Source organism: Onychostruthus taczanowskii, unplaced genomic scaffold (genome assembly GCF_017590055.1).
Source record: "Onychostruthus taczanowskii isolate IOZ18803 unplaced genomic scaffold, ASM1759005v1 scaffold12, whole genome shotgun sequence".
Lineage (NCBI taxonomy): Eukaryota > Metazoa > Chordata > Aves > Passeriformes > Passeridae > Onychostruthus > Onychostruthus taczanowskii.
Genome location: NW_024498351.1, coordinates 1,877,549 through 1,898,638, shown reverse-complemented (window position 1 = coordinate 1,898,638; position 21,090 = coordinate 1,877,549).

Genomic DNA, 21,090 nt, shown 5'->3' with positions numbered 1-21,090 from the left:
AAAAAATATAAACCAATCAGAAACCAAACATTCTGCATATCTCTGTAAAACAAAATAATACTGCAGGGCACAGCCCTCTCAAAACATGCATGAAATTGCCATTGACATTTATTAGGACTCAGTATACAGCAAAAGAGTGGGATGTGGCCTCAAAGAAACTGCTTCAGAGTGGTATACAAAGAACATACCAGTTTACAGGCAAGTCCTTCACCTCGTACAGAGCTCCCCCAGGTCAGCAGGATAGCTTAGTCTATGAAAGGGCTTCAAGAGACAGATTTTTATGTGAATAAAGGTAGATTAAAAGAGATGTTTTGACCTTTCATTTATTTAGATTAATTTATGCAATGAAAAGTGCTTTCCTTAAAATCTGAGAAAGGTACAGAGCTATGTCTCCTTTTATTGTACTTCATATTTATTAAATACTGAGTAATATGAACCTAACCACAGTCTTTCCCTTAAAGCTAAAAAAATCTGGATATTCTCTCTATCAGCAAATAAAGATAAGAGCAGAATGCTGAAAATGTCAATTTTACTGCATATTTCAAGAGGTGATAACACACTTTCATGGCAAATTCTTGTTTCTCTACCCAAAAATCAATAACTTAACCATGCTCTTTCCCTTGAAAAAAACTGTGGAATTGTCTGAAAATATCAATTACAAAGTCGTCCTGCTATTATTACAAATTTATGACCTCTGAAGAGCACAAATAATTTGTAATTATGGCATGGTGGGAAATAAGAAAATATGCAACCATTTATGGTGGGAATGCCTTTAGGAAAATTTTATTTCTATAAAAACACATGAAAACGCTGAAAACTAATTGAAGAATATGAAAAAAGAGTGCTTTTATACCTATGCAAAGGTTCACATTCAGCCAAGAATTCCACTTGAAGAGATAAAGCCTACAACGGCTGAATACATGACATTTACAAATAAAAGCAGCTGGCTATGAGGAGTCTCTTAAAACTAATCAATTTTCCAATACATTTTATTATGGTTGTCAAAAATCCAATGATGCAGGTTAGTAGCATGGAGCTATAAAAAGCCACACACACCATGCCAGCTGCATAATCTTTTCTTGTTTGAAAGTCTGACAGTTTCCCTTGATTAAAATAAGGATACTTCATTATAAGTATTAAGCATTGCTTTATGAGTTATGTAAAGTTTATGCTTTTTCATTTATGCTTTAGAATTTTAACCACATTGTCTCACTTATGCATAATCCATCAACTCAGGTGACAAATATTCTTCTATATTTACACACTAGGAATATACAAGGAGCACAGTGTATTAGCAGCTGAAACTACAAACGCCACTGTCAATCAAACTGGCTAGCATAGGACCATATTTCTTGTCACCAAGAGGCTTAAAGCAAAGAATCTGTGCCTAATTCTCTTAAACCTTGCAGGTCAAAAGGTTTTAAAATTATTTTTGACACCATTTCTTTGCTTTGTCAACAGGCCTGAGTACTTTTTAACATGTAAAGGATATCAAAAAGCTGCTCATCGTAACAGTCTGGCATTAGCAATTTATGGATTTAAAGTCTAGAATGCACAGTAATTCCACTGGTACAACAGCAGGCTGTTCTGGAGTGAGAAGATGGAGATGTGGCTGTAGGACTAATTTTTATTAATGCAAAAGCTCCAAACCAATCAGTTGTGCTCCAGGCAAGCAGTACTTGCTAAGCCAAAGCCACTGCACAGCCTAAAGCTGTGCCACACTGCTGAACAAACCCCATTGTCGGCATGAGCTGTCCCAGAGACACGACGCCTTTCCTGCCCAGAGGTTTTATGCCCGTTTCCAGGTCTTGCTTTGCCCACACACTCTCAAACAAAAAAATAGGGTCAAATGGCAGCAGTGATGTCCTCCTTATTTGTTGATGTACTCTGTACAGAAATTATAACCACCATCCTTGAAAAATCAGGGCTTTGAAAAATTTTCAGAAGCTCAACAATTTGAGCCTTTCTTACTAAAGATACTGTCCTGCAGCAGGCCCAAACCCCAGCTGAAGTTCTGGCTCCATCCTGACAGGTCAGGAGAAGGAAATCATTCCTTCCCAGTGGAGTTTACAGAAATTCTGAAAATACTGAATTATTGGAAAACAAGCCCCCCAACACAAAGTGCTGGCTGCGGCTCTAGGGACGGTAGCCAGCAATTTCCACTCTCTCTCCAGCAGTTTCAAGACACAGTCCCTGTGATCTGACAAGGAGCAGAGAAGACACCATGGAGGAGCACAGCACCTCGCAGAGAGCCAAGAGTCCACAGAAGCAGACGCTGACCCACCATGTAGAAATTACTACACAAACCACTTCCCAGTTTGTCCAACAAAGCGAGGCTGCTTCATCTTCCCAGCAGAGTGAAAAGGATTTCTGGCTGAAAAAAAAGATAGCAGGCTAAGCTGAAAGTTGATGTAAGCAATGAAAACACATGGTGAAGAGAAATAAGGTGAATGTCAAGTAGCAATGGGGAGAGCATGAACTTGGTCATACAAATAAAGATTTGAAGAGGAAAAAATGACAACAGAATAATACAAAGGAAAAGAGTAAAATAGAATAACGTGAAAGAAAGAAATAAACAAGATATAAAGAAGGGAGAAGAACAGATTAAGAATAAAGAAAAATACATTGTATTTACAATGAAGAGATAGTCAGGATTAGAATTCACTGGCCCAACCTTACATTCAAACATCAGATAAAAACAAGCAGTGAAGGAAGCTTAAAAATTTTGGAATAATAATGCTCATTGACCATGTCCAGGGGTACTTATGGGATCACAGAACAATTTAGATTTACAAATACTTTTGAGTCCAACTGTTAGCTCACCACTGCCAAGTCTACAACTAAACCTGGTCCCTAAGTGCCACCTCTATATATCTTTTGAACACCTCTGGGAATGGTGACTCCACCACTTCCCCATGCAGTTTGTTCCAATGTTTGATAAACCTTTCTGTGAAGAAATCTTTCCTAATATCCAGTCTAAACCTCCCCAGGCACAACTTGGGACCATTTCCTCTCATCCTATGCCTTGTTATACAGGAGAAGAGACCAACCCCCTACCTCACTACAACCTCCTTTTAGGTAGTTAAACAGAGTCAGCTCTCCCAAGTCTCCTTTTCTCCTGCCTGAACACCCTCAGCTCACACAGCCACTGCTCACAGGACTTGTGCTCCAGATCCTTCACTAATTCCACTGCCCTTTTGTGGACTCTCTCCACCACCTCAGCGCCTTTCCTGTAGTGAGGGGCCCAGAACTGGACACAGCACTCGAGGTGCAGCCTCACCAGTGCCACACAGAGAGGACAACCCCTTCCTAGTTCTGCTGGCCACACTATCCCTGTTACAAGCCAGGATGCCATTTGTTTTCTTGGCAATCCCCAAAACTTGTCATGAGGGCTCCTTCTCTGTCAGGGAACAGGTATTTGAGATCCTCCAACCCTAGGCTTTACAAAAGTATGAGCACTGTAAGAAAATCAGGTTCTTGGACAGAACAAAGATGATGGCCCCGTGCCAGTGAAATTGGTGGTGCTTTGAGTGCAGCAAAGGAGACAGCAATGATGAGAACAGGTGCTGGCATCCCTTCACCTTTGCTTTACTGCAGAGCTATCATCGCCAAAGACTACATTCCTCCACTATTTTCAAAAGGCTGTACAACAAACATACAATTGTCCCCAGGCTTTCCCAAATGTTAGGCTAAAAACAATTATTATTTACCACCGCAACAATTATATGCAGCCTGGAAGACCCCAGCCTTTCTGGAGTGGGTTACCTCCACATTCTTTCCCAGCCTTACAAGAGTTAATTCTCCTATCTGCCAAACTGCTTAATTCAGACACTGAAGCAGAGGGAAGAGGAGGGAGAGGGAGGAGAAAAGAGGGGGATTGTAGGCAACAGGACAACTCTATGCAGCCCCTAGAAGTGCACTGAGGCTGAATTTTGGCCCACAGCCCAATGCTGGTGAATACCAGTGACTTCAACTATATAAGATGAAATACTGTCATAAGGTTATATCCATGTTCCTCCCTGCACTGTTTGTGTGCACTGTGTCTGGTTTTTATTTTGGTTAAGGACAAGGACACTGCATTCAACAGCCCAAACTGACACTCAGAATTAAAACAGTGTATTTCATGATAGCATATGCACTGAGACATAAATATCAAGTCTATTTAGATAGAAATTTTTATGAACCAAACCAAAGGATAGACAATGAGCTATGGAACACTTGTACATAAGGATCATGGCTCACCTTCCTTAACTTTACCCTGTTGGAGCCTTGTGTCAGGACAACAGATAGCTTACCTGTTACACCTCCCTTCTTTTCCTGCACTGTTTTACTATGCAATTCAGAAAGCAGCACAGCCACAAGCTTCTCATTTCTCTGAAGACAGAGATGGACACAAATCTCACCCCAAGGTCTGACCTTTGTAAGGGTTGCAACTTGTCTGTCAGAATAGGATAAGTGATAGATAACAGCCCATCATAAGGGCAGGAAGAAGAGGAGGAATAAAATATACCTTCCATACTGGAAAGCAAGAGAGATGAAAGGCAGAGATAAAGGATTCCTATCAAAAACAAGGTGAAAGAGATACACGTATCTTGGAAGCAGAGACTGCAAACTTTGTGAAAAAGAGGGGAAAAGGAGACCCTCCTGAGAACAGAAACAGACCAGAAGAAAAATAGCAGCCACATGATGAACCCATTCTAACTTCAAAAAAAGGAAGTATAGGAATTTGCACTGTTACTGGAGAACCCAAAAAAACTCAGATGTTTACAAGGTAAGCAAAAAAATCACTCTTGGTGGTGGATTGCAAAATACAGTTAAACTGAAATAACTTCAAGAGCAATTTCAAGTTTCTACTCTTCTTCTTCCTTCTAATTCTTGTTTTCTTTACTATCTTTCTCTTCCTATCTCCAGATAAATTACATGTTCCTTTTTTTCTAAAAATAAAAATGAGTTTGTAGAAAAAGTATTCTCCCTTTCAGTGAAATTGCCAAGGCCTTTACAACCCTTACTTTTCTCTTTCCCCATTAACAACTGCCAGTTCCAGTGTGCTCCTTTCATCCATATTAGGTGGCATTGCAGATGATTCTGTTTTAATGTAATGAAAGTGTAAGTTTTTCTGCTGATTTATAGCTGAATACTTATATTGCTTACAATACTACAGTTTTATATGTGACATAAAACTTCTCATGGTTCCTCAAATGTCTCTTAAAAAAAGTGGAGCGTATTTTCCATATTTAACAAAAGGGTAATGCTAATTGATAAAAGAATACCACACAAGCAATCATGTTTAGAGAGCTAAGAGAAAATTCAGGGAATTTCCAAGAAACTGGAAAGCAGAAGAACATTGATAAGGTGATGCCCCAACGCAGTTTTAGAGAGAAATTACAAGTTCCTTCCTTTTGTAGGTGTGCCATTAATTGAATGAGTGTCACGCTCAGTTGCTTGCTTTATCTGGTACCTTCCCAAATTTCTCTTGCTAGGGAGCTTTGACTGCTTTCAACTTTCTGTTAAAATAGTTGAAGCCTGAAGTGCAAAATTCTTTGGAAACATTTCCCTTTGTTGAGAAAGGTACTAAAAAGTCATATCTGCAAGAAAAACAAGCTACAAATCAGCAACATCAGGTTTCAGTAATAATCCCTTTCCATTATCTAACTAATTCCATCTAATTCTCAGAAGTTTTGCTTGTCTGAGTTTGAGATGCTTCAGATGTGGATCATGCAGAAGAAACTCCCAAACACAGAAGATCCAAAGGTACTAGGCAATGCAGCAAGGCTGTCAGACTTGTTAGGACAGATTCAACATTGATTCAGTGTGTACTCTGAGGAGGGCCCAAGAGCAGGCTTTCCTCCAAACCTATTGAATCCTGGTTTAATTTCACATTTAGGCTGAGGTTTGGACATGTTAATATTTTTTTGGGAGTGATTCATCCAAAACTTTGAGTTACCCAGGAAAAAATGTGGGATTAAATTAATCCTAGATGTTAGTATTTTAAAATGAAAAACCATGTTTAATATGATCTGAATGGCAATAGAAATGTGAAGCCACAGAAAAATGATACATCTATGGAACAATAGCATAAATTACTAAGATCAGTGCATCTTAAATAACAAACCATATTCAGAAACAGTCTCTAGGAGAGAGATCCTATATTGAGCAGAATTGGCTAATGAAGTAACTCAAATCTTGCCAGCACCATGACAAAGCAGCAGTAAGGGGTGCATCACTATCATGTACCAAATTAGCCCCACTAATGCAGCTGGGTACTCCATAACAGCTGCTTTTGGTTGCACGTGCAGTACAGGCAGGCATGGAAACCCAATTCCATTTCACTCCTCTACACCCAGCCCCCAACAACCCACAGCAAAAAAACTGCTTCACTTTCTTGCCAAGACTGAAGACTCTGGGATTTTAATCTGGGAGGGAGGGAAGAAGGAGAAACAAAGTGAAGCCTGCAGCTGGTTTGGGTCTTGGGTGGGAAAAAAAATGAGAAGTCATAAACTATTCATTCTTCAAGAGAAGATGGGCTCAGGAGTTTGGAAAGAAATTTCTGATTGTATTGAAAAGATTAAAATAGTGATAACAAAATAAGTTTCAGAAATGGAAAAGTGTCTGGAAAAGAATTCTCCATATCTGCATATCTAATCTGCTTTACTTCAGCTGTCTAACCAAATGGTGATTCTGTACTGTAGGTTCCTATTAGAAATATCATATGGAAAGATTGGATGCCAAAGTATTTATTTCCACTGTGCAAAGCACATTAGGTGCTGAAACAATCATCAGTTTTGTTGATGTTTACATTGAGAATATTTAAGCTGTGGTAAAGTCTTAAGTGATCATTTTTGTTATGAAAAGAAATGACAGGACATTGTATTTTGAAAGCATCTGAGTTTATCAGATTATGATTTTTAGCATATTTGTGGTCTTTCCCTAAAGCATATTGTTTGTGTGTGCCTGTGCAGCTCAAGTGTTCCTATCCTGTTAGCCAAGGCGTGTATGGAAGAAAGCACTTTTATTTTCTAACTGGGCCTTTGCTGCTGTATACCATGGGCCTCTCACTCTCCAGCAAGCCACAGGACTCCAAGCTGCAAAGCTGTTCTTCTCCTGACCAGATCCATGACAGAAGGGAGTCTTGAAATCCACCTTGAAAGAGTTCAAAACTGGCTTGTTTTACCTTCCCACAGAGCCACCCCCATAAATTTGCCTGAACACTTGTTTCAATTAACTTTAATTTTCAGTGTTTTAAAGATACGCAGGTTACGGAAAAACCAAAAGGCCCCCTTCTCTGACCACACAAGAACTTGGGCAAAGCATTCAAGGCCTCAGCAAGGCAATGCAGCACAGCAAAACGTGCAATAAAACGTTCTAAGGAACCCTAAAGCACAAAGTCGACATCTTTTCCTTCATATGCTGTCCCTTCAACCAGCTGCCTGAAATGAGGGATTGACACCCACCAAACTCAAAATCCTGGTCCCATATGAGACTAAGAAAGTTGCTGTCATATTTCCATTGTGTATGCATGTCTGAGGGAAGGAGGGTTACCCAACATAGGGAACCAGGGCAGTGCAGGTTGAGGACCACCAATACCCCATGTAACTTGCCTCAATTCCCTCTTCCTCTAAAAATGATATATCACTGTGATATAGGAATTTTTGCAGGAAGTCTGCAAAGCACTGCATGCTGACAATGCACAGGGACAAAGCTCAGCTGCTGCACAGGCTTCTTGCAGAGAAATGTACTTCCATGAACATTTGTGTGCACGCCCAGCACGTCTTAAAAGCAAAGGGGTAAAAACCAAAACAAGCCCCTTCTTCCAAACTTTCAAGTCGCACATATTCTACAGGTGGTTCTCTGATCCGATTCCTTCTTTGGACTTGTCTCCACTGGCTCCATCTCTTAGGCATTCTAGCTTACTGCCGTAATTGCTTTGTTCCCCACTGCAAATACACACATCAAGAGAAACTTCCCAACAGATCCCAGAGCACCCAGTATGTCAGGTCACATAGTAATAGAGAGGCAAGACCTAAGCAGAACCCCACATTGAAAGGAATCTGGTTTTCTGTTCCCTTGACAAATCAAGAGGTTGTTTCTCTCCTTTGTAATTCAGTCAGTCTTGTGTTGTATTCTCCCAAATGATCAACTACTTTCTTCCAACTTAACTTTGAGTCCTCCTCCCCCATCTATTTAAAGATTGGAATGAAAACATAATTTCCAACTGTAGTATTTGTTTTAACGGAAGTTCCATTTGGCCTGTTTCTTCCTCACTTAGATATCCAATATTTAGAATTCACAGTGGATTTACTACTTACACACAATCCCTCTATTTTTAAAAAATATTGCAAAATCAGAGGGTACAAATACTAAGCTGATGAGAATGAAGGAATACAGGGGGAAAGACTTTCCATAAGGTTGGAAGCTGAAGCAGCTGGACGTATTTCAGGAAAGAAGCAAATAAAGGCAGCACACAGGAAAAAATTATGGAATGAGGTATGCAAAAGACAGTCACAATAGCTATTTTTCCTTATCTGAATTCAAAACAAATAGGGTCATTCAAATTTGTGGGCTCCTGGAAATTTCAAAAAATCACTCAACTGAAACACCATCATGCAGTATACCATTAGACCAAGGAACTATAGGCTGCAGGAATTATTGAAACAAAATAAGGTAGCTGGATATATACAGGTGGATGTAGAGTTAGTACTGACAACTAATTTCAGAAAATTTAAATCACATCCCACAAGGTTTAAGACAAATCCCAGAAAAAACTTCATGAAACTATGCTTTCCACAACCTGTCTCGAAGTTCTTACCAAAAGGAGTAACCAAATATCCTAAACTGGAATAAAAACCAAATTATTTTGATAACAGAGGAAAAAAACCAAGGCAGGACAGAAAAAAGTTTTCCTTCAAATCATAATCCTATTGAGCCCTCATTTATCTTGTATATCTCTATTAATGACCACATTTTTTCCATTGCACGTCATCAAATGGAAAAGAATCCATGAATGAATGACACATTAAAGAGCTTCACAGACTATGAAAATGAATTGAAAAGGAAAAATCAAGCCAAATTCCTGTCTAAGAAATACATCCCGCTCACCTGCAATGAGGTGAACAGTATGGCTGGTGAAGCTGAAGATTCTGGTAGCATGGATCTTCATAGCACAGTCTTGTGAAGAGATTTTATGAATGGAAAAATCCCATATGTCATGGATCATCTGGTGGAAACTGGCTGGAGAATGTTAAGGTTGCAAGGCAAACATAAATAGAAAATGCAGTAGGGATCAGTTGAGAAAGTAAAATATGGAGGAAGAATTAAGCAAAGCACAATACTGTCACCAAGCTTTGGAATGGCCAGTTCCTTGAAACTGAGGACACTGTACAATAACCTGAGAGAAAGGAAAGATCTAGGCATAAATTACAACAGAAAATTGAAAATCCCAGAGACTTAATTTACAAATTAGTTTAATTTTTTATGAAGACAACTACTTTGCCCATTCAAAAAGAGTTGGTGGATTCAGAGAGAATGAAGGGGGGAAAGGTAGGTTTTTCTGCTTGAAACCAAAGGATTAAAAATACTACATAAAGATCTGGGATGCAGATTATTTTTAAAATTTGTTGGAAGTTTAACTGGGTGCGGGAAAGAATAAAAATAAACAAAAACATTTTAAAGACTGGATAAAATTCTCAGACTTTAAAGGTCATATCTGTTTAATTTATTAAATCAGGCTATGATGGTGTCTTCTCATAAAAAGTACAAAATCCTAAAGGATTTCTTTGAACCAATGCTAAAAATTATAAATAGTACTCTGCAAGTAAAGCTAACAAATGTAGATAAAATAGTATTGGTTTGGTTTTTGAACAATGAAGTTGATTATCTTTGGTAGCACCTAAAATAGAAATTGAAAAGTGTTGATTGTTTCAAATCAAGACTGTTTTGGGAAGATGTATTTCAAATAAAAACAAGCAATGGGGTTCAATGCGTGTGTGTTGTTTCTATCAGGTTTTTTGTCCTGCTGAATAGAGGCAGTTAGATCTGATCAGATGATAATCTCTCCCTTAGTCCTCTGGATCTTGTGCTTGCGGTTCTGATTGTATGCCCCGTAAGACTCCAAAACATATTCCATTTAGTCATACTTACACCTAAGACTGATCCACATTTTGTTACACTTTCTCCTCCCTTGCAACTGACAGATGACATATTACCATTTTCCACTCTCCACTCAAACATCACTTTACCCTTTCTATGCAGCTCTTTATTGTGTAAATAGCACTACTGCATGTTTTACATCTTCTCCCTCTGGAAATGAAGATGATGTTAGCACACTTACACCATCCTGCACTTATCCTCTGCTTGTATGTGGTTCAAACACAAATTAGTAACACTACGAGGAACGTAACAGATCCAGCTTTTGACACACCTCTACATAGAAACATAAGATCAGGAGTGCTTAAATTAACTTGGCAAACATTCAACACTGAGGCAAAACTGATTATACATAAATTGTTCTGTTTAAACTGCTGCTAAGACTCACAAAGAGAAAGGACCCCAGAGCCTGCCAGGTAACCTAGTAAAGAAGAGAATTAAATTACTGTTGATCGCTAACTGGTGTAAATGAACTCTAAATCAGTAGGGCAAGGAAATCACCTAATTATATTAAAAGGTCTGATACAGGAATGATCAAGAAACCTGCCATATCAATAGCTTCAGTCTCAGAAGACAACAGCAGCATAAGCTGTTGCTGTAACTCTTGGTAGTAACCCTGTTGTAATGTGTTCCCCCGCTAAGCAAACAATGAGGATGATGAGCAATAAACGTCTCACCTGCAAGTCCATCAGCATCTTTCAGGACTGATATTCCTGCAAGCTAGGACTAAATTTCAAGCACTGTGCATTAAAATATACTACTCACAGAGTGACCTCAGCATTTCCATTTTCCAGTTTTGCACATTAATTTCCAGCCAGAAACAGCCAGACTCTAACGTTGTTTCATAGGGTGTGTCATTTCAGTAAGCTTGACTGATGCTCAGTAGCCCCTGAGAGAAGGCCAGCTATTCTTACCCATTTATTAGACTTAACTGGGAAGATCATGCTATTCAAAGAACAGCTATACCACCAGAGCTACTTTTGCAGCTCAGAGAGAGGGTGTCACCCAGATCCATACTATCCTGTTGCATAGTCCCTCTTTTCCTCACTCTGACTCACCCTGTCAGCCAATATATCGTCTGCACACGATGTTTTCAACTGCTTTAATTTGTGCCCCCACAATGAATTAGAAATGCAAATCTGAATGCTCTTGTTCCTAATTATCCTGTCAGCACCAGCAGCCAAAGAATTACAGATTTAGGTGCTCGGATTTATACCACACTTGAACGCAGCACAATTGAGTGAATTGAATGAAACACCTTAGGAAAGCAGCAAGCACCAAGCTATGGAAAGGACAACCAGAACTACAAAATCGACAGAACACAGCAGAGCAGCAGCCTCCGACATGTGCCAATAAGATATACAAGTGTCCTTCATGGGATTTACAATGTATATATTAAGAAGCTAGAACAATTTAACAAAATTGCTGTACTGACAACCTTAAAGCTAACTGCATGTGTCTTGACATCATATATGGTGTGGGAGGATACTACCACTAAGAGGTGCATTCCAGACAACTCATGCCCAAGTTTTGAATAAGATATGATTTATTTTTACTTTTGTTTTGTATTCTTACTAGGGAATAAATAACAAAATAAAACATGTCACATTTTATTTATTCTTTTTTGGCCTTTCCAGCCAAGCTGTTCTTAGTCTGCAAACATTTAACATTTTCAGCATCACTGCTTTACCACAGAAGACATCTGAGGGTTATCCTCTTCCCTTAGTTCTAATAAATTATATAACTCAAAGGTTGATCAAAGCACTCTCTCAACTCTAGCAAAGTAATGAAAGAAAAGTTTAAATTAGAATCACTTAAATATCCTCAGTATTGAAAATGTGGCTAGGCATGGCAGAGAGAGGGGAGAGTTGGGGTTTGTTGCTGATTTTTTTTTTTAATTTTTAAACAGACATAATCAAATCTCTTTTAAAGTTGCAATTAATTCCTAGCTGGGAGAGGGCATAACACATATGGAATTCAATTCCTCTTTGAAAATCATATGTTTGCATTCCTCCTATATGATGATTTTTACCACACCAGAAACTTCCTAATTAATTGCAACCTACTTCACTATACTGAAACAGATGTAAATAAGATTTTTTTCTATGGGGTTTGTTGCTGATCACTACACATAACCAGCCTCACTACACATGTACATAAAGGAGAGCACTACTGGCTTTGTGCACCTACAGACTAAATTGTATTTCACCACAGGCTGGGGGATGAATGGATCAAGAGCAGTTCTGCCAGCTTGGAGGTTCTGATGGAGGAGAAGCTGGACGGGGCCCAGCAATGTAAACTTGCAGCTCAGGAAGTCAAACCTGGCCAACAGGCCAAGGCAGGTAATTCTGCCTCTCTGCTCCACTCTGGTGAGACCTCACCTGCAGGGCTGCATCCAGCTCTGGAGTTCCCAGCACACAAAGGACCTGTTGGAGCAAGTCCAGAGGAGGCCACTAAGCTGATCAGAGGGAGCACCTCTTCTATGAAGGAAGACCAAGGGCATTGGGTTTGTTGAGCCTGGAAAAAAAGTCTTTGTGGTGACCTAAATGCAGCCTTCCAGTACCTGTAGGGAGTCTAACAGAAAGATTTTACAAGGGGGTGTAGTGACAGAACAAGGGGGAATGGATTCAAACTGAGAGTTAGTTTCGATTAGAAGAAGAAATTCTTAACCTTGAGGGTGGTGAGGCACTGGAACGGGTTTCCCAGGTAAGTTGTGAATGTCATCCCTGTAAGTGTTCAATAGCATGTTGGACGGAGCTCTGAGCAACATGGTCTAGCAGAAAATGTCCCTTGTCCACAACAGAGGGGCTGAAATTAGATGATTTTGAGGTACCTTCCAACCCAAACCATTCTGTGATTCTATGGCCTCCTGCAAAACAACAGCTGGTTTTTCCCATTGAATAAAAGGAGCAAAGTAAATTTTCACAACATTTCATTCATTCCTACTCTCACTGTACTTTAAGGAAAGTCAGTGCTTAGGCAAAGCTCTTTAAACAGCCAATCTGAAGCAATTCTGACTTGTAACAGAAAGTGACTCTAAGGGATGAAACATAAAACGTGACTTGAAAAAGTCCCCCTCTTGACATATTTTGCTTCAGAGTCAGGGGGATATTTCCAGAACCTGAGCATTTGGGAAAATCTGCCAAGTGACTGAACTTGGTTTTAAGTACAAAAAGGCTGGCAGAACCACAGGAGAGCTTAAATTATTGGAGAACTTAAAAGTGAGAAAAACCTAAAGCAGTAAAACCCAATGAAAACAAAATATTGGAGACTGAAACATGCCCAGGAGAGGCAAACATGGCCTAATGCCAATCAACATCAGCTTGAAAGATGGTACTTATTAAGAAGAGAGCTTCATACTCAAGAGACTGTTTTGGAGTAAGCCATGGAATCAGGAAGAGGGTAGCTCAGATGATGGGTATTACCAGTGGAATACTCACAATAGGCTTGCTAACAAAGAATCCTGAAAATATTAAAAGACTAAAGAGAAATATGCTCTATTCTCTCAGTCCAGCTCTATTGAGGCATCTGATTTTTTTATTTAGACATCAACAGATGTAAACTAATCCATTGTCCCAACAGGACTTTCTTTGGGGTTGAAGGCTGAAGGTCTCCACAGCAAAGAAGAGCTGGTGTTTTAAATCTAAGAAGCACTACTTCACTGGTGTAGTACCTCTAGCTTATACAATATCATAAAAAGTAAACTAGAGCTTGCAATATCATGGACATTTTTGCAAATCAACCTTAAAAAGAAAGAAACCTCCTGCTACGCAGCCTACAGCACCTCTGAAAAGATCATTATTATGTTAGGAAAATTCAGTCAATGTGATTTGTAGGAATATCCAATTTTTTGATTAGTTCAGCACTGCATAAGGATTTGGGAAACCTACATTTAACTTTTGTGTATAGCAGAGACTTCCTGGGACCTTGCAAATATGACATTTTTCAGGCATCTTTGATTGCTCATAGGAAAATATGAGAAATAATTCTTCCTCACTCTGTTAAATATATACCAGTTGTAAATTCACACTGCAGCTGCACAAGTCACTGCATTTCATACTGGGTTGTTTCAGGCTCCACGGTAAATGTTAAAACTTGTTTTAACATCCATTGTTTAAAAAAATTCTAGCCTTTTGAACCTTCATTATATGTCTGTCCTACAGTGACTCAATAGCTTGCAGTGGAACATGTCTCCATGGGTTTTACATGGACAGGACTACAGACCAAGGGAAGAGATCTTCTCTCATAACACCAAAACCACTTCACCACACAAGATTTTCCTACTTCTCTCCTCAAAACTATTTTTGTTTCATCATATGCAAGGGATGCGTGAGAACAGGAAGACAAACTAAAACTCCTTTTGATAATAAAACCATTAAATGGTGGGAAATAATTTTTTCGGTTTAATATCTTGCCTTGGCTTTTTCCAGTCCTTGTCTCACTGATTATCTTCAGGACTCTTTAGGGCTACTGCAGTAACTTAGAATTCTTACTCAAGATGTCTCCTTCTCACAGTGCAATTGGCTCTCACTTTCAACTGCCAGCACATCTCATTCCTCATCCTCTGTGTCAAGGGCTGTATGAACCTCACAGCGGTGTCTTCAAAAAAACAACACCACCAAAAAAAAAAAAAAAAAAAAAAAAGACCAAAAAACCACACACCATGTTTAAGAATATCCAACTGTTTCACATCTGCACCGTACTCAGCCAGATTGAAAATGTGTTCTGAGTAAGTGATGGAAACAGGTCAGTGTAAATATTTGGCAACAACAACAGACATGGCAGTGTCCCACATTTTATTTCAAAAGCTAGCACACAGCCTCTGTAATAGAGAAAAATACATTAAATAATCACCAGGGGCAAGGTGATTTGCTCCAGATAGACATTGAGCAAGCCTGTTTTCATGTTCAGCCCTACAAACCTTTCGTTATATAAACAACCTCCCCAGAGGTAGGATGCATCATTTATTTGATGATCAAAAGGTCAAATATACTTTATTTTCTTCAAGTGACATTAAAACTAATGTCCTTTCATTATCAATTTAAGCTGCTGTTGCTGAAGTCAAGCATTTTAACAGCAGTTGTGCTCCTCTCTTCCCCACCCCTTTTCTGCTAGGATGCCCCAAAAAAATTACAACAAGCAAAGTTATCTCTGTGATTAACTTGCACTTGGAAGGAACCTAACTTATTTTTCACACATAAATAAGAAGACACTTAAATTAGTTTTCACACAGAAACCCCACTTAGCTTGTTTAAGCATTCAGGACAGAGAGAAAAGCCAGATAGAGACATTTTGCTTTTGGAAGTAGCCTTAACAATGTATAACTTCATGGGAGTAGGGGGATATGGTTTCAATTCTAACCTGGATCACACTCTAAATATTCTGACATGTATCAAGCAGAATTGCCAAAACATATTCTTCCCTTTCAAAACATTCCTTTGGCTCTGGCCTCATTAGGCAGTTTAAGTGCTATTTCATTTTTAAAAATTAAAAATACAATGTTAAAAGGTTATACTGAAATAAAAATTTTATGTGGACCCATGGTACTTTATTTATTCTACTTTTGCATTCTTTGGAGTACCACAGTGTTAGCTATCAGATTAAATTTAGGCATTGCTCAAATGAATAGCCTTTACATTAACTAGGGCCATTTCTACCCATTATTCTGGAATGACTAAAATTAAAACCATTGTTTCTCTCTTATGTGACACATTAAACATCTTGCTATAAGCACAACTTGAGAAACACTTCAAGAACCACAGCTGGCTCTGCTTCAGAGTAGGATGGAGCAGGTGACTTTCAGAGATACTTTTCAACCTAGATTGCTCTACAACATCCTTAAATGTCTTTTTCCACTTATTTTTCGAATAAATGTCTCAAGCATTTTCTTGGTTGCACTAACAAGTAGATTAGATTGTATCACACAGAATTTCTGCTGGCCACATGAGTTGCTCATTCAATGTTTAGCATCACCATGGTATCTTGCTGTCCCATTTTACCTTTCCATTTGGTTACTGAAGAAAGAAATTCAAAATTTATTTTTTAAAAAATTTATATGATGGTTATAATTCCTTTAAACAGAGGTGTTAGAGTGTTCTGGGGTAATGCAACATAAGTGTCATCATAACCACACCTTCATCCACTCTCCTACAACAATTTTTTAGATTTACTGATTTCACGTCTGCCTTTTTTGCAGACCTAAAAAGGAAAAATGTCCTTAAGGCCAGTACCACCATGAACCCATCTCATTGCTAAACTCCTACACTTGTCTCCCACATGAAGGCACAATCAGCAGAGTCCTGTCCTCAAGATCTTGTTATTCCACAATCTCACTATTAAATCCTGGATTCACCCATGTTCGCAATTTACCTCAATTACAGCCGCTGTACCACACTGAAGAGATTTAGACTGAAGGATGTAGCTAAAAGAGCACAGGTTAAGTGAAACAGAAAAAAAATCAAAAACAAAACCAAATAAACTTACCAATGGCAGATTAACCTACTCACACATCTGCAGGTTAACTGTTCATATAACTATATGCCACTCATACTCCAATTATACACCATCTTACATGATGCTCTGAAGAAGCCACCACACCTCACAGTTTAGATTTTTTTTTCTTTTAAGAAAATCAGGGTAAGTAGTTTACTAATCAGCTTTTACTGTGGAATCCTAGAAGACTTTGTATAAAATGTTATGCACATGATATCAGTAAATATCCCAAAAAACACTAAGCAGCAAAGTGACAAAATAACATATCTACTTCAAAACAAGCTTTGCATTCATTATAATGATAATTTTAACTATATTCAGAAAGATCTGGGGGCAGTTGTAGAAAAAGCCACCCAAACATCAGCTGAACATGAGAGCATGAGCTGAACTTATCATTAGAAAATTACTAAGAAAAAAACAGAAGACTCCAGTATGTACTCAAGGTACTGCTGCTGAGAAAGCAGGCAGGTTATATTTAATATTTATACTGTAACTTATGATTCTGCCTATCTACAGCTCAATAGGCTCAGATACATCACAAAGTCCCAAGTGAGGCTTTCATCTAGGCTACAATGCCCATCCTTAATTCCCTGAAGAGTTTAACTACTAGCAGAACAAGATGCTTCTCTGACTTATTTTAGCCAAGCCATATTGCAAATTATAATTATGACCTTGATAAACTGCAGAAGTTATCTATGAAGAAGTTCCTTCTTTTCCTTATAGCCCAACTCATCAAACTAATCCCACAGTTACCTAATATTCAGTCACAACAGAAGTCACAAAGAGGTATGTTGAGAGATAAATGCAAAGGTAGTAAATGAACAGATTAAAAGTTGTGACAAAAAAAAAGCCATCAAAATTTCACTCTTTTCATAACAGGTTAAAAAAAAGAAAATAAGATACAAAGAAAAATTCTTAGCTTTATTAGACTTTAAATGGCTACTACATGAGCTTAAAAAAAACCCAGTAGAGTAGTATAGGCTGGCAGAACCAATTCATCTAGTTAAATGACACCAAGATATGCCATTCATACAACTAATGAGGATTAGCATGCTGATGATATTCTAAAGATAGCATTGTTAAATAAGCCAAATATATCCCAGGAATCAAGCCTAATATATAATGCCAATCTATGTCCATCAATTAGGATGACACAGAGTGCTAAAAATATACAAATCTGTAATAACCATTGGTCCTCTGAACACAGTCCAGCTCTCTAAACCTACAGGCTATGGACACAGGCTGATAGAGGGGCCTGTAAAGTCCAACAGGGTTTGTAGAGAGCAGGGCTCCGTTACTACAATCTGCCTGGAGCACAATATCCTTTCATTATCTGTATCTCTGTAAGGCACCTTGATCTACTAAACAGCTGTACATAACTGTGTTACTAGTTTTTCAAACGCAATGATTTTACTTAACTTGGAATTCATAATGGCAAAAAAATATATAAATATATCAACCCTCTAAATCAGCTTTTCACAAGAAAAAAAATCTGGGAAACTAGATTAACAAGCCTCTCATGAGAAGCCATTTGCAACAGGACATTTCCTACAAGGAAACACATCCTGAGCTGCACAAGCAGTGCAAATTCAACAACCTTGAACTGCATGTGACCAAAATTGTCTACAAGGGATGCAACCTGATGAGAGCTCCCTATCAAAGACATAGGACACAGAGTCAAAGGAAATTGGGGGAGAGAAAAATTAGGTAAAACATCTTTGTAAAAAGCACCCCACATACTAGCTCAATGCTTTCTAAAACACTTTGTTTTCAGTCATTGTATATGCAGTAGTGGACAGGGGAAGGAGAGGAAATTAATGCAACACACAATTCGTGTTTATGGCAGTCTGACTTTGTTAGTAATGAGAATACCACAGAGAGCCAAGAGTACAGATGGAAGCACGCTGTTAAACTCCCTCGTAGCTATTACCAGTATCGTTCTTCCTTCCCAAATCCAGCAAAGTGACCAGTTCTAGAGAGAACAACATAAAAGAGACATAAGCCATGAGCCACAGCTGATTAGGAATACCTGGTGTGCTCCTGCTGCTGGCACGGGAGGAATTTCCTTCTGGTTTCCATGAATCACAATGCTACAGCAACATTGACAACAGCTCATAAGGGACTGCAAATCAGTGTTCTCCAGATCCTTTTTCACCCTTGCAATCACCCTTGAGTAGAGATGCAAAAGGTGTCTCTAGCACATCCATTCTTTCACTGGTAAAAACTTTGTTCTGACATTCTTGCTTACAGAATAGAAGCCTCTAACAACTGTGCTCTCAAGAAATAAACAAAAGGCTAAACATCCAGACATACATGTTTTATTCTTCTTTTCTAGACTTGTAAGCAAATACAGCTCCAAAGAAATTGCTCCTCAAAAAATAATGTGTTTCAAAGAAAATTTATCTAGAGTTTCAGCTAAACAATTTATCACCACCTCTAACTTGTCAGGCACTCATTTTTATCACTTTGGGATCAGATAATACAGCACCCATTATTGAAAAAACAGCATTGTGATCCTACTTCATAAGGAAATCAAGAACAGAGCTGTGCATAAAGCTATCAAGACTTAGGGTGAGTTACAGTTCTAAATATATATTTTGGACACGTATTGAGTATTTTACTCCTCTTCTGCTTTTTGTCAGCTTTTTTCCTATTTCAGAGTGTTTCTCCAACATATCATTGGTTAAGATTTAAGTTTACCTGGGACCCACAAATATACCATATTTTACAATCTCTCGTTATAAAAACTACAAAAGATAATAAAAACCTGACCTTTGTGGCTTCAGCCATTTGTGGACCCAGCCTTAGTCTTTTATCCAAGCCAATTATAAGCATACTGATACAAACATGAGAAACTAAGAGCAGCTAGACCAAATCAAATAAAGACCTAGCAAGGGCAATAGGGAGGTGCATGACCAAGTAAAAAAGATATAATTTAAAAAAAAGTTGAAGAGAGCAACCTTTACCCCACTTATCCCAGTGCCTTCAATGTTTTCAGAAGTACACAACACTTTTCATTCTAGCCACTGCATCTAATAGTTACCCAAGTTTCTAACTTCTATTGATGCATTAAATCTCTAAACGCATCCCTTGCATAGTCCCATGACACAGAACTCCACAACTAAGTCATTAGTCAGTCCTGCTGCCTTGCAGGACTGATCCTTCCTGTTGCCTTTTCACCATGTTACCCCATAATTCTGCATTTATCCACTGTGAAGACTGCATGGCCAAAACCCAAGATTCTAATGTCAAAGCACATTTGCAGAAAAAAGTGAGGTATAGACTTGCCTTAACACAGCTGTATTCCAAAATCACTGAGACACTTTTAAAAAGTTATTTTTACCTGTACAGAGCATAACTAAGAACCGTTCTGGAAATCCAAATGCCCCATGAAGAGATAGAGAGTAGATGCCATAACTGAAACAGTCCTGTACATCCAATTAGTGAAACTATTTACTATGACAAGTACATATTCAACACATTCAGATTATGCATATTTCCTTGCATACAAATCAAAAAGGAAACCTTGACCACCTGATTTTACTGTAATTCAAAAGCAGAATTTCTAAAAGAGAGCATTACCCCAACACCCTCTCAAAAAAAAGAAAAGACCTGCTGAATGTATAGTCTGTAAAAGTCTGAAGAACAAGGCACATTACTCCCTGTGTATTCTGTAAATACTCTGATATCCAAAAAGCAAGAAGCAAGCAGACACCTCACAATGAAGGGGATGTCACCTGCAGTTTGACATTTCTTTGGAAAGAAGTCTCTGCATCTGCTTTGTTCTACAGGAAGTTGTTTGGGTTTTTTATTTGTTGTACACAAGTATTTAAATACACATCAGTGCAACTCTGTAGCAGGGATCATGTTTGATATTTAAAAATGGAAGTCTAAAAATAAACCGAGATGATATAACTTCAGGTTCTGGAGACAAGTACATGATTAAATATCTTCTCATCTGAGAGTTTTCTGCCTGATAGGAAATAATGAGACTGCATACATTCTCATTTCAGTTAATTCCTTAGATCCTGCCCACATTTTCTTATATAAGATATAAATGGTATAGCTACCTCACTTGCTAATTTCAGGTTTGCTCACTAATGTTCAGTGGAAAGATCTTCTGTGGAGAACATTTAATGCTTCTATACCTGCATGTGGTGAGTGGTGGGACCTGAACCCCCATAGGAATCGAGATTCTATTTGGAAAGCCACAATATCCATTGCCTCGAGCCAGCTGGAAAATGCTTGAGGAAAGATGGAGAATACTTTCAGCTGTAGAATTTTTAATTCTAAGAAAGGTTATTTTGAAATTAACAATGAGTTACAAGGTTTAATTTTTAGTGCTTGAAAATTAAGTAGGTTGCATTAAGAGAAGACTTCAGGCTGGTAGAATTCAGTAATTTTCTTCAATGTGCAAGCCTGAAAAGTCACACATGACATTTAGGAGGTGCTAGA